The 13,124-nt window shown below is 43.6% G+C and overlaps 1 protein-coding gene across 1 annotated transcript in view; it reads left to right on the top strand.

Moving 5' to 3' along the window:
• FAM122A (family with sequence similarity 122A) overlaps positions 1–13,124 on the top strand; it is a 42,230-nt gene that overhangs the window by 8,351 nt on the left and 20,755 nt on the right. Inside the window, exon 3 of the mRNA XM_036330913.1 lies at positions 190–343. The gene's annotated coding sequence lies outside the window, so the exon portion shown is untranslated. The remainder of the gene's footprint in view (positions 1–189; positions 344–13,124) is intronic.

The raw sequence follows: 13,124 nt of genomic DNA, 5'->3' as shown, positions 1-13,124 counted from the left end.
TAAAAATGTATCCTTATTTAGAGGAAAAGTAACAACAGGATTTAAAGAATGATCTACAACCTTTTATTACCTAAATAATAAGAAGCTTTCCTTCTTTCTCTGTAAAAAGTCTGCCCAGAGGGTAGAGATTTAAATTCATAACAATTGGGCAATCCTTGTGAAACTAGTATTTTTTTTTTAACTTCATAGACAAACACTTCACAATTGAGTGAGAGGACCCCAGAAGGAAAACCCCTTTGAACACATTTTAGAGTGGGCGCTTAGACTTCAAGCTTCGCAGTGTCATGTGCCAGCATTAGACATTTTGAATCCAACCATCAAAAGCAACAATTTGTTCCAAAAGGTTAGTATCATTTTTTTGGAAGTTCAGTAAATATTTTCAAAATGTCTTCAAAAAATGACTTTTAGTTCTATTTGCGGCTTGTTTGATAAAATAATTTTATAACAGAGAAGTTAGGCAGATAACATATAGTCAAGTTGTGTATATGTACAACCAATTGTTCAAGCACATGTGCACACACACACTCACACTCACACACACACACACACACACACACACACACTCTCAGACCTATTTTATGAGCCTTGCTCTGTGTGCTTGGAGCCATATTTAGCTTTCCTTCCAGTTTAGATTTCCTTTTATTTTTCCCTCCTTGCTTTTCTTAGGTAGATTGGACTTTGTAAATTACACACACACACACACACACACACACACACACTCGCACACGCTCACAGATATTGTTGGCAAGAATGTTTTGTGCTTTGATTTTTCATCAACTTTCTGAATTCCAGTTGATACCCTGAAAGAGAAATAGGTCTTTGGTTCTGGTACCTAAGCTCTCTATTTCTCCTTTTACACTTCTGGAATAAATACCTGGGGAGAGGTAAAAGTCACTCTAACCAATTCTAAGGCAGTGTGATTGAAACTGGAGAACGGAGAACCTGTGGCTTTCATTTACCTGCAAAAAGGAAGTTCAGTTCTGGATCAATGCCAGGGATAGTTCTGGTTCTTTTCCAATTGCCTAAAATGGTCTTCCAAACCAAACTAATGTCTAAGACTTGGCTAGCAAGGCATGCTGTGAAAGTAGACAATGGAGAAAGAGCTTTTGTGCCCTCGCAGAGTAAAATGGTTGGTTGAGGTAACCATTCCTGTGATTCAGGCAATACCTTCCCCTTGCTTTAGGACAAAGAACAATTTTCTGTTGCAATGCCAGGAGGATTACCGGAACTCTAGTGACAAGTAACTATTGAGTGTTGATGTCTTTTGGAAAGAAAAATATGAGCTGTTCAAGAGAGAGTGGGAGTGGGGAGATGATGAATGGATTCAGTATTTTTTTTTTTTTTTTTTTGGCGTGTGAAACCTCTGTTGGGTTATCATTATGAGCTCCCCATGGAGTAAAAAATGACATTGATGGTGGTTTTCTTTATGAACAGTTGAATCAGGATGCGTTTAAAACTTTTTGAGTGTCTTTCTCTTAATTTCTCCTCTTTTGTGTCTTCTGAAAAAAAAAAGGTAAATAATAATAATTGCCCAATTATTTTAAGTCCATTTATTCCAGTTTTCGAACTCTTAATTAAAATCCTACTCTTATAAGTAGTCTATCTAAAGGCTTCATTTTACCACACTACTTGTTACCAGATATTTCTAAAAGGAAACTTGCGTGGCTACCCCTTAACTTCAGGATTAAATCAAACCATGCAGTGTGAGTGGAAGGAGACCCTTCTACCTCCACGTATCCCCTGACTTCCACACTGTGGACTGTAGCCACACTGAGTTGCCTGAGGTTCCCCACGGCTGCATGCTTCTATAGACTGGCTGTGCTTTGACAAGCTGTATCCTCTGCTTGGAACGACCCTTCCTTCCTTCTTTCTCCCTAGTCCTTTGATGGTGAACCTTTTGAGCTTGGCGTGTCAGCATTTTGAAAAACCCTAACTTAACTCTGGTGCCATGTCACATATAGAAATTTTTTGATATTTGCAACCATAGTAAAACAAAGACTTATATTTTTGATATTTATTTTACATATTTAAATGCCATTTAACAAAGAAAAATCAACCAAAAAAATGAGTCCACGTGTCACCTCTGACATGTGTGTCATAGGTTCGCCATCACTGCAGTCCCTACCAACCTTCCTCCCTAACTAACTCCACCCAAGGAGTGCATCTCCTGGAGAGGCTTTCCTGGTGGCCCCTGCCTCTCCAGCCCTGGTCAGTTTGATGGTGTTCTTCTGTGAAGCTGTCAACTGGCTGAATTATTTTTATATGATTTCTTGTCTCTCTGTCCTGTGTAAAACCAAAGCCTCAGCCTTTTACTTCTATCCCTGATGCCTGTGCATGGCATATTATAGTTGCTAACATTTATTTTGAGTGGATGATTAATGGATGGGTAAATGGCATAGACTATTTTTAAGAGGAAGGAATGTAGTAAGATTCTCAGTGGAACAAATCCAGTGATGTGGCTGGACTCTGTGGTTTGCCAAGAGACTAGAAATTCATTCATTATTAAGCAATTTTGGTTCGAGCACCTGTTATATGCCTCTCACTGTCTAGTCTCTTAGGAAATGTCAGCGTACAAAGCAAAGACTCCCAGCTTGTAGAGTACTTATTCTATCTACATGCTAACAAGTCAAGGGAGGATGACAATAAACATAATACATAAGTCAGTTACATAGTATATAGAGTGAGGAAAGGCGAAGAGATCAGGGTGGCTGGAGCAGAGTTATTGAAGGAAAAAAAATAGTTGGCGGGGGCTTAGAGAGGTGGGCAGGAGTGGGTATTGTTGCAAAGACAGATGTCATAGGGTCTTATGTGCCATTGAATGATGGTGGCTTTGGGTATAAGAGATGGAGAGCCATTGCAGGGATTTTGTCATAGAAGAGGCGTGATCTGTCTTGGGTTTTAAAAGGAACACTCTTGCTGTGTTGACAACAGACTGTGAAGGGCAGGGGTAAGCCAGGGGATCAGTTAGGCTTTCCTGCCATCCAAGTAGGAGATGATGGTGTTTTGGATGAGGGTGATATCTGAGAAAGGGGTGTGAAGTGGTTAAATTCTAGGCATATTTCGAAGGTAAAGCCAATAGTTTTGCTGACAGATTTAAGGGAGGCATCAGAGAGAGAGAAAAGTTAAGGATAATTCCAAGATTTTAGGCCTGAGCAACTGGAAGGATGGAGTTGCCATAAACTCAGAGTGGAGATCTGTGAGTGAAGTAAGTTTTTTCTCACTTTTGGCTGTGGGTGTGAGGATGAGTCGAGGGTATTAGGAGCTCAGTTTTGGGCATGTTAAATAAATGATCCTCATTAGACATTGAAGGGACAATGTCAAGTCAGTGATTGGATATTTGAGCCTGGAGTTTAGGAAAGAGGGCTGGGGTGGAAATACACTGATCATTGGGAGCTGGCTGCCTGTGGATGGTATTTAAAATCAAGAGAATAATACATGTGATCACTAAGGGTCACCTGACTGTATATCTAGAATTAAAAGAACTGAATCCTGGGGACTCACTAACATTAAGAGGTCAGGAAAAGGACACGGAGAAGGAGCAGCCGGCGAGGTCGGAAAACCCAGAGCGCGCGGTGTCCTAGAAACGACGGGGAGCCTGTGAGAGAGGATGAGCTGTGTGAGTGCAGCTTTCAGATTAGATGAGGCCTGATCAGTGAGCCTGGGATTTAGTAACATGTCAGTCACAGGCCACCTTGGTGAGAGTAGGTTTAAGAGAGAATAGGATGAGCAGAACTGGAGGCAGCAGATGGCTGAAGAAAGCGATGGGTTTTTGTTTTTTTAGATCCTTGAGGATAAAGAACTAAAGTAAAAGATCATCCCTCTCCCCATCTTATTAGTAAATTGTTACTAAGCATTTCACAATAAATATCCCATCGCATATATATGATTATAGTTTGGGGGAAAACCAAGGGCAAATGAAACTTTTCATCCTTCTTTCCTTCCTTTTCTCCCTCCTCCCTGCCTTCCTTTTTTTTTTTTTTTTTTTTTTTTTAAGGGAAAAAAAATACATAAGTAAATGTTTTTACTCCAAACATGAGTAAACTGTTAAAGCCAAAGACCTACTGATTCACTTCCTTCATGAATTCGTCTGGTTCATTTTATTCCCTTGTCACTTTTTTCTCTTGATGGCTTTTCTCCACTTCTAAATTGAAATTTAATTCCACACCCGTGACACAATTATTTCTGTAAGTTTGGCCCAGTTTCCTAACCCAGAGACATTTTCCTCTTCCGTGAGTGCTGTAATTTTTTTTTTTTAAAGTAGTTCATTGTCCTGTTAGGTTTTATTTAAGAACAGATTTCTTTCTTTTCTTATTCCTTTTTAAAATTATTGCCGAACAGCAGGAGAGGGGAGCCAGTAATGATAAGAAAGAAAGAATGCTTCCCTTCCTTCGAATTGCTCAGATTTCATTCTAATCATACAATACTGTCAGGTTCATTCTTGTGGGTTAGTCAGTCTGTCTCGGCCCTTTATAGAAGAGGACCCAGGGACCTCCGTGCCATATTAGTACCCTGGAGGGGAACATGCCTCTGCCTAGAACTACACTTTCCTGATCCTGCATTTCTGTCTTTCAAGATTCCAATCCAGTGTGACTCTCTCCGCGGCGGCGCCTCTGCTTCTCCAGCTCTAGGTATTGCTTTCCTCTGAATCACTGTGCTACCTGCTGCCCATAGCCCTTCCTTTTGTTGTTTACTGGAAGGATGTGTGTGTGTGTGTGTGTGTGTGTGTGTGTGTGTGTGTGTGTGTGTGTGTGTGGAGTGGGGGTTGTATAATGTGATGGTTAAAAGCACAGCCTTTGCAGACCTGTAGAACTGCATTCCTGACCCAGCCTTCCTATGAGCTTTGTGATTTTAAGCAAATTACTTAATCTTTGTGTGTCTTTGTCTTTTCACCTGTTAAATGGGAGTAGTTCCTACCTCAAAGCAGAAAGGATTAGAGGGGCTAAGGCTCAGAAAACTGGCAACTTGAATAAATGGAAACCTGAATATACAAAATACATAATCTACATCATATGGAATATACAAATATATATCATGATAAATATATATATATAAAATATGAACTAATCCCCTACCTTTATGGCAGATTGCCGGAAAGAAAGGGACAATGGCTGTGTTTCTTTCCAAATACCAATTCTTATCTATAGAAAGAACTCAGTAGTTATTAATGATGATGGATGGTGCTTAGGAAATAGGCAATGTTTGTTCATGGAAACGGTGGTATGCGTGTATTGCCTTGTTGCACATTGTGAGCGGTTTGAGGCCTTAGAAAATCTTTGAGACTAAAATTCTTATAATGTGCAGTCTGGGGAAACGATGTTGCAACTTTGGTGGAATATGAAGTCAATAAGCTTTCCTTTTAGTTTTCTTAACACTCATGACAATTGTTGGGGTTTTCCAATCATTACACAGCCCAGAATACAGAAACCTGCTTTAACTTGAACACAACCTATAGCATTTTGTATAACAGGAGAGGAGTTTAGATGACATTTACTTTTAAGCAAACTTTCATAAGCCATGTATTTTAATAATGTGAAAAATATTAGAAGATAAGAACGAAATAGGCTAAAACTAATAAATTACACTTTCTAGTGATAAATGCAACATAAGTTCATTTTAGAAACTAGAAAATTCCAGTAAGCAATACAGCAGTACGATTCACTACGGTGCCACAGTTTACCCTCCCATGTGTATTGTTCTAGGCTCTTCAGTGACTCACTATGCATATGTAAGTTTCAGACGCAAACAGTATTTTAGTGCATAGTCAGCTCCTTAAGCTGCCCTTCCCCATGTCCTATATGTACAATGAATGTTTTAAATATACTTCTGCGTTATTCCACCCTCTCTTAGTTAACCAGCTGTTTTGTCCCTCGGATTGTGTAATTTTTTTTTCCAGTGACAAACAGTATTCCGATGTACACCTGGACAGCTTGCCAGATTTAAAGGCCAAAACCTTTCCTTGGACTGGCCAATATAAAATAGCTGGCATATTAATTTTAATTTACTTTTGTCCATTTTAAAAACATTTTCTTCCAGTTTGAGTGATTTATTTGCTGGTCATATATGGAGCTCCTGTGTGTGACTGAAAAGAAAGAGTGCAGTTCTCTGCCGCCTGTGTCTCAGATTTTATGCATCCAGGACAGCCTTTTCCTCGTTGGATCCGCACTCGAGTTTTGCTCATGTCATCGGGAAACTGCTGCTCTGGGTCTTCACTCCGTGACTAGACTGAACTGTAGCTCAGGGTTAGCGACGTCGCCAGCAGGTCGGCGGTTACTGTTCTGCCGTTTCAGTGGGAGGCAGGCTGGAGCGTGTGGGTGGGGGGTGAGGAGAAGGAAGCCAGAGTTAGGTATTTGTCCGACAGACTTAAGGGCACTGCCATTTCCATCTTTCATAGCTGTAGCAACTTGAGATCCCACACTTTCTTAGTCAAGACTTTATCAGATATTGCCTCCAGCTGCCCAAGGAAACATCTCTGAAGTCTTAACCATAAAAGTAGCATATTTCTGTTTCATGCACCTAGAAATGACAACAACTCGCTGTTACATCATGTTTAGCAATATTAGGGTTACTTAATATGGCCATCCAATGTATAGGCCTTAGAAAAAAAGGAATATTAGAGATGACTTAATCCTTCTTTTTTGTAATAAATATCTGGTCAATACCCAGTATGTACGGGGCACTGTGTTAGAAGCTGCTGTTACAAAGAAAAGAGAGCAAGTCCTTATCTGCTGTTGGTGAGGCACACGTATAAATACAATATCACCAGTGCTTTGCAGAACTTTGTTGCAATATGTAGGGACCTATATTCAGGACGGTACAGGAATCCAGAGGAAGGAAATAGCACAGGTGTTTGTAGAGGAAGTAACTCTTTAGCAGGTTGATAAGTGAAGCAGCATTCCCGTGGGAGATAGGTGAAAAGTGTCCTCACAAAGCGTGCAAAAGACAGAGTGATATCTAGGAACTTCCAGCAAACAACAACTGCAGTGTTCATTTAAGACAATTCTCAAGTTTAAAAAAAATTTTTTTTTTACTAATTTAATGTTTCCTTATTTCTCTATATTTATGGGTTTTTTTTTAAACTTAATTGTTCCTTAGGAAATTAATAAATCATTTGATTCTAAAGGAGTAAGTGAAATGGACATGGCTGAATAAGATGTTCTTATAACTACTTCCTATCTCAATGTTACACTTTGTTTTCTGCCTTCGATTTAATAGCTTAGCGATTATGACCGCAGATTCACAGAGATAGAAAGATGGAACAAAGGGGATATAGTTCAGATTATCTGCTAAATTTCTCATGCTCTCAGTAATACTCCAAAATATAATCAAGGTCCCTGTGCGTGTCTGTTGATCTTAGCATTGAAAAAGCCTTGAGCTGGACATTCTGAGATTTCACAGACAATAGATTGATAGTGGAAAGGAACCAGAGGGTTTAGACTAAATAGATATGTTATAGGAAAGCCATAATGATCTTACTTAAATATTTTCCACATTTAATAAGGCATGTAGTATGGTTATGTTGCTGCCATGATTTTTTTGATAAATGAATTTGCATCCATGATAATTTTTTTAAATTTTCCATGGAATTCCACATAATAATCAATGTGAATACTTGAAAAAGATAATTTATTGGACCCCAGAGTTGAATTAAATTTCCTCAAAGAATAATAACCCCTTTATTAATTTCGAGCTTATTTTGTAAACAAGGAGTTTTTTTACATTTAGGAAGCATAATAAACAAAAATCTGGAGAGTAATAAGTGGGTGAATTTCCCCACCCTAAGGAGAGGAGAAGGTGGTTGTGGGAAATTAGGGAGGGCATGGTGAGGGAGGAGGTTGAAATGGGGAGAATGCAGTGACATTGATTGAGATGAGGAAGTCAGGAGGGGCAGGAGTAGAGGTGTTTGAGTTCTGTTTAGGAGGTATCATGTCTAATATATTTGTGAGAAACCCAGAGGAAGTATCAGTTGGACATGTAAGTCCATAGCTAAGAAAGGTCTGGGGTCCAGCTAAAATTACATTTGAGATGACCACACTGCATTGGTCGTATGATTGAAAATCCTGAAACTTTATTTGTAGTACATGCCCTTTGTTCCTCAGTGACTCCATCATTATGGCGCATGCCTGTTGTGAAAATGAATGCAATCCTCTTTGGTGATTCTTCAGTTGTTCTAAATGCCTTAGCATACTAGCCCAGACCATCCCTACAGATTCATGCTAGGCCCCTCCCCAACCTGTACCCTTTTACATCCACCATGACAAATAACTTGTAATTTCCAGAAGGCACCTTGTTGTCCCTCCTCCATACTTTAGAACAGGGGTCCTCAAACTACGGCCCGTGGGCCACATGCAAATACAAATATTGTATTCCCGTTTTGTTTTTTTACTTCAAAATAAGGTATGTGCAGTGTGCATAGGAATTTGTTCATAGTTTTGTTTTTTTAAACTATAGTCCGGCCCTCTAACAGTCTGAGGGACAGTGAACTGGCCCCCTGTTTAAAAAGTTTGAGGACCCCTGCTTTAGAAAATGCTGTTCCTGTGCCCTGGGAACACCCATCCCAGCCTTTCCTACCTTGCTCTCTGCAAGTCATTACCTACCTAAGATACAGCTCAGGTAGGTGTTACCCCCTCAAAGGAGCCTTCCCAGAGTCCATGCTGTGCCCCTTCCATGGACCACCCTGAGCAACCTGTATTCCTCCATCTGAGCACCGATTACACTGTCTTGTGGCTGCCAATCGGTCCTTCTGTCTCTTAGAAAGCACTGCTCTTACACCCAGGCAAGAGGGGCCTTTCCCTCCTCACAACCACCTAACCTGGGTCTTGTAGTTGAAAGGCCTCTCTGCTGGCCCTCCGGCTGAGCCCCTTCTCCCTGAAGCAACAAGTCCGAGAAACCAAGGGGATGTTCCCAGCTGGAGCCCAAGTGTTCCTTCCTATGCCACACACCCTGTGGAACCAGGATCCCAAATTCCAGAATTCCCTGCCCCACATGACCCAAAGCCTGCTTCGACGGCCTGGGCTTCTTTCCCAAGTTTATCCTCCTGAGGGAGAACCATGCCCCAGAGACTATACTGTTGGGCATGAAGGATGGGGAGCGATGTCTGCGGGGTGCCCACACATGTGCGTGGGACAGGGCTGCGGGGGGAGAGAAGGTGCCGGGCCAGGGGTCAGGAGCCAGCCCATGCTGTCCCAGACACTGAAGAGCCTGAGATTCCTAAATCCAAAGCTCTTCACGCAGGTTCCTTTGAGGAACTGAAAACAGTGACGCTGATGGGGGGAGGTGTGTGTGGGCAGCAAGTGCCCCATTTAGGCTGGTGAGTGAAGAGAAACCTCATGGCATGCAGTCTGTGGGCTTCCATTTGTTCTCCTTCCTGGGTCCTGCCATTGTTGGGATGGGCCTTTCCCTAGTGCCAGTGCTTGAGGTTGAACCGTGCCTTTCCCCCGGCACCCAGCACCCAGCACCCAGCACCCAGCACAGGACCTGCACATGCACAGAGGTTTGTTAAATGAAGGAATAATCCAGTCCTCCGTGGGTTCTCTGGCCTCGGGAGGAGCTGGGGGCTGTTGGACCCTCTACCGCTCCCTGCTTACTGATAGACCCATCCACTGATGGTCTGTGGAGGGAGCCCCTGCCCAGGGGGTGCAGCACTGCTGTGTGGGGTTCTACAAAGGTGCCCCGCTGAAGGGCTAATGAGCCTGCACTCAGCTGCCAGGCCCTGAGCGTGCTGACACAAAAGGGCCCTTTTTATGCAGGGTCCAATCTGCCCTGCGGAGATATCTTTCATTTTCCACAGAGACGTGGGCTTTTGCTAAGTCAGAAGGGGTGTTTTAGGGCGAGTGGGGGCTTGTCATTCAAAGGTATGCTAAGCGTCCAGGGTTGTGGGAGGGTAGGAGGACATTTGGGTACCCGGCTCCAAATTCTCTGTTACTACTAAGTTCTGGAGATGCTTAAGCTATAAGCGTTCCAAGTGTCAGAATATTTTCAACTATTGCCTCCATACCTGCAGCTCCTCCTTCCCTCTTCCCCCCCAAAAACTCAGGAAACTATTGAACGGAGTCACATCTGTCCATGCCATTCCCAGCGCTCCCGGCCTCTCCCAATTAGCACCTGCTGCCTCCTCACAGATTGGCCCCTGGGTCCCTGAAGCCATCACTGTTTCCAGACTCCTCTGCCTGCCTTCTGACCAGGAGACTTGAAATCGTGTGTAGCAGGGAGGGGTGCTGGGTGACAGCCTTGAACCTTGACTCAGTTCCGTGTGTCCTGATGACAACTCCCGAGTAGGGCTCTCCACGGGGAAGCGGCAAGCCCTGCGGGAGGGAGCCTGGCATTCCAGGGAGACTTAGCAGTATTAGTGCTGGGGAAAGGGCGCATTCTTTTCCTGCGGCCTGCTAATAATCACAGTCGTGCTCCCTCTTTCCTGGATTTCTTTTCGTTGGACTGCCTTTAGGCACCCGAGGTCTATCCTAGTCCTTGACTCTGAGAGAAGAGGGCGTGCTTGTTTGGTACTGAGCCATCAGCACAGCCGTGAGCTCAGACCGTCGGCCGGTGGCGTAAGATTTGAAATAGATCCTAAGGCTGAAGACTTGAAGTCCTCCCTCTTCCTGTTTTCAAAACTATGGGAATTGAAATTGTTTCATAATAAGATTACGAGTTACTTCTGTGGACTTAATACACCGCCTAACAAGAAGTCTTAGCCAGAGCGGACTGAGTCTCACCCGACAGATAAGTGAAAAGCCAGAACTATGTTTTCGCTGGCAGGTAAGGCTACTTTGCAGACCGCAGGGCCGTGGATGTCCCTACGTAGGGTTGGAAGATGCAGAGCAGCTCTTTCCAAGAGAAGCCGGATCTCATGTTGAAGTCTTCACCATGTATAGGCAGTGAACTCTAGCTCCATGGACTTACCTCCTGGGGTCTTCTTACTTTGTTTTGTGCCTAATGCTGTGTTGCATTCTGATGGAATGAAGGCTGCGGGTTGCCCCCAGACTGTGTGGCCCGTTTCAGCTTCTTATGCCATTCTAGAAGCAGTGAGCAGATGTAGGGCAAGGGCCATGTGTGAGCATCGCAGAAAACATTAGAGGAAGACCCTCCAAGGGAAAAGCTCTGGGTGGGGAGATTGCTGGCTGCTTTTATTTTTTTGTGTGATTTTCCGTGTTCACCCAATATTTCTATAATGGATTTGAGGTGCATTTATAATCATACTAGAGGCCTGGTGCATGAATTTGTGCATGGCTGGGGTCCCTCCGCCTGGCCAGCTATTGGGGCCGATCAGAGCCATCTCACCCAGTCCCTATCAGGGCCAGTCAGGGCCAGTGGCCGGGGAGGGACCAAGGGAGGGCTCCAGGGCCTGTCTGGCCCAGTCTCGCCCTGTCCTGATCAGCCAGACCCCAGCAGCAAGCTAATCTACCTGTCGGAGCATTTGCTCCGTAGTGGTCAGTGCACATCATAGTGACTGGTTGATTGACTGCTTAGTTGGACACTTAGCATATTAGGCTTTTATATATATAAATTTTAAAAATATTTTAAGAGAGAATCCATTTGAAGAAACTGAGAGAAACGTGTGTTAAATGAAGTTAAAACAGGCAAGGGAAGGAAAAGAAGGAGGAGAGAGGGAAGGAGAGGGAAAGAAGGAAGAAAAAACTCTCATGGAGGTATTTGGGATGCTGAATTGATCACTAGCCTCACTTTTCATCTTGTTTTCTCACTCTTGAAACTGGACTTTCATTTATTATCCAATGCTAAAAGGGAGGAAGAAAACATTTATGAAGCATTGACTTAACTTGTACAGACAGAGAATAATCCTTTCTGCCCTCAAGGCAGCTCATCTAAGTGTGGCAGACATACTCATACATACATTGATTAAACTTCCAGCTTTTCAGTCTGTCCATGTGCCAGGCACTGTGCTAGGTTCTGCAATCTACAGATAACTAGATTGTAGGTGGCTGAAGGTGGCTGATAGTAGAGTGGAAAGAAAATAAATTTAAACTCATGATTACAGTATAGTCAGTAAGTGTACAATAGGAGCAGGCACAGAGGAGCACAGAGGAGAGGCACAGAGGCACTGAGCCATGGCTTCGGAGAACTAAGGGTGGATTCACAGAAGGAAGTGATGCCTGAGCAGCATCTTGCTGGACAAGGATAGCCAGGGAGAGAGGGCAGTGGCTGTCAGGCGCTGGAGCTCATACAAGAGCAGGAGGCAGGCAGGAGAGTGCCTGGGCTTCTGGGAATTGTAAGGCATCCCGTAGGGCTGCAGCCTGTGCGGGGCGGGCAGCCAGCTGAAAGGAGTCCGTGAGGCCAGGTCGTGGGAGGTCGTGTACAGGCTGTGCTGAAGACTGAGTTCCTCCTGAAGCAGCGGGAAGCCACAGCAGGGTTGTCAAGGAGATTAGCATTATGGAACCTTCCCTTTAGCAGTACAGGCAGACACTTTAGGAGGCAGAGGCAGTAATCTGGGCTAGAAACTAAGTCTCAGCTAAGAGAGCAACGGGGAAAATGCTGAGAAAGAGCCAGAATCAAAGACTATCAAGGAGATGGATGGAAAGAACTTGGAGGGGCTGTAGGATGGGGCTTGAAGGAGGAGTCGGGATGGCCCAAGTCGGGATTCCTGGCTTGGACAACTAGGTGGATGATGGCAGCATTCTCTGAGTGGGTGGAATATGATGAACTGCAGTTGGAGCATATAGAATTTATATTGCCCATAAGACACTGTCGGAACCCTAAGAGTGATTGAGAATGTTGACCGAGGGCTCAAGGAAGAGACCTGTACTCAAGAGTTATTTGGACCCTGGCCGGTTTGGCTCAGTGCATAGAGTGTCAGCCCGCAGACCAAAGGGTCCTGGGTTTGATTCCGGACAAGGGCATGTACCTTGGTTGTGGGAGGCAATCAGTCGATGTGTCTCTCTCACATCAATGTTTCTCTCTGCCTGTCTCTCTCCCTCCCTTTACTCTCTCTAAAAATCAATGGGAAAATATCCTTGAGTGAAGATTAACAAAACAAACAAAAAAAAAGTGTTATTTGGGAGTTATTACAGGAGGCTACAGTTGAGCCCGTTGGTGATGGAAGAGATTATTCAGAAAGAGCGAGAAGAATACAGAAGACCATGAGGAACATAAATATGTAAGAGGCGGCCCAGAAA

The sequence above is a fragment of the Myotis myotis genome, unplaced genomic scaffold (genome assembly GCF_014108235.1).
Source record: "Myotis myotis isolate mMyoMyo1 unplaced genomic scaffold, mMyoMyo1.p scaffold_m19_p_12, whole genome shotgun sequence".
In the NCBI taxonomy this organism is placed as follows: domain Eukaryota; kingdom Metazoa; phylum Chordata; class Mammalia; order Chiroptera; family Vespertilionidae; genus Myotis; species Myotis myotis.
The sequence above is the reverse complement of the archived record's forward strand: the minus strand, read 5'-3'. Positions and strand labels throughout refer to the sequence as shown.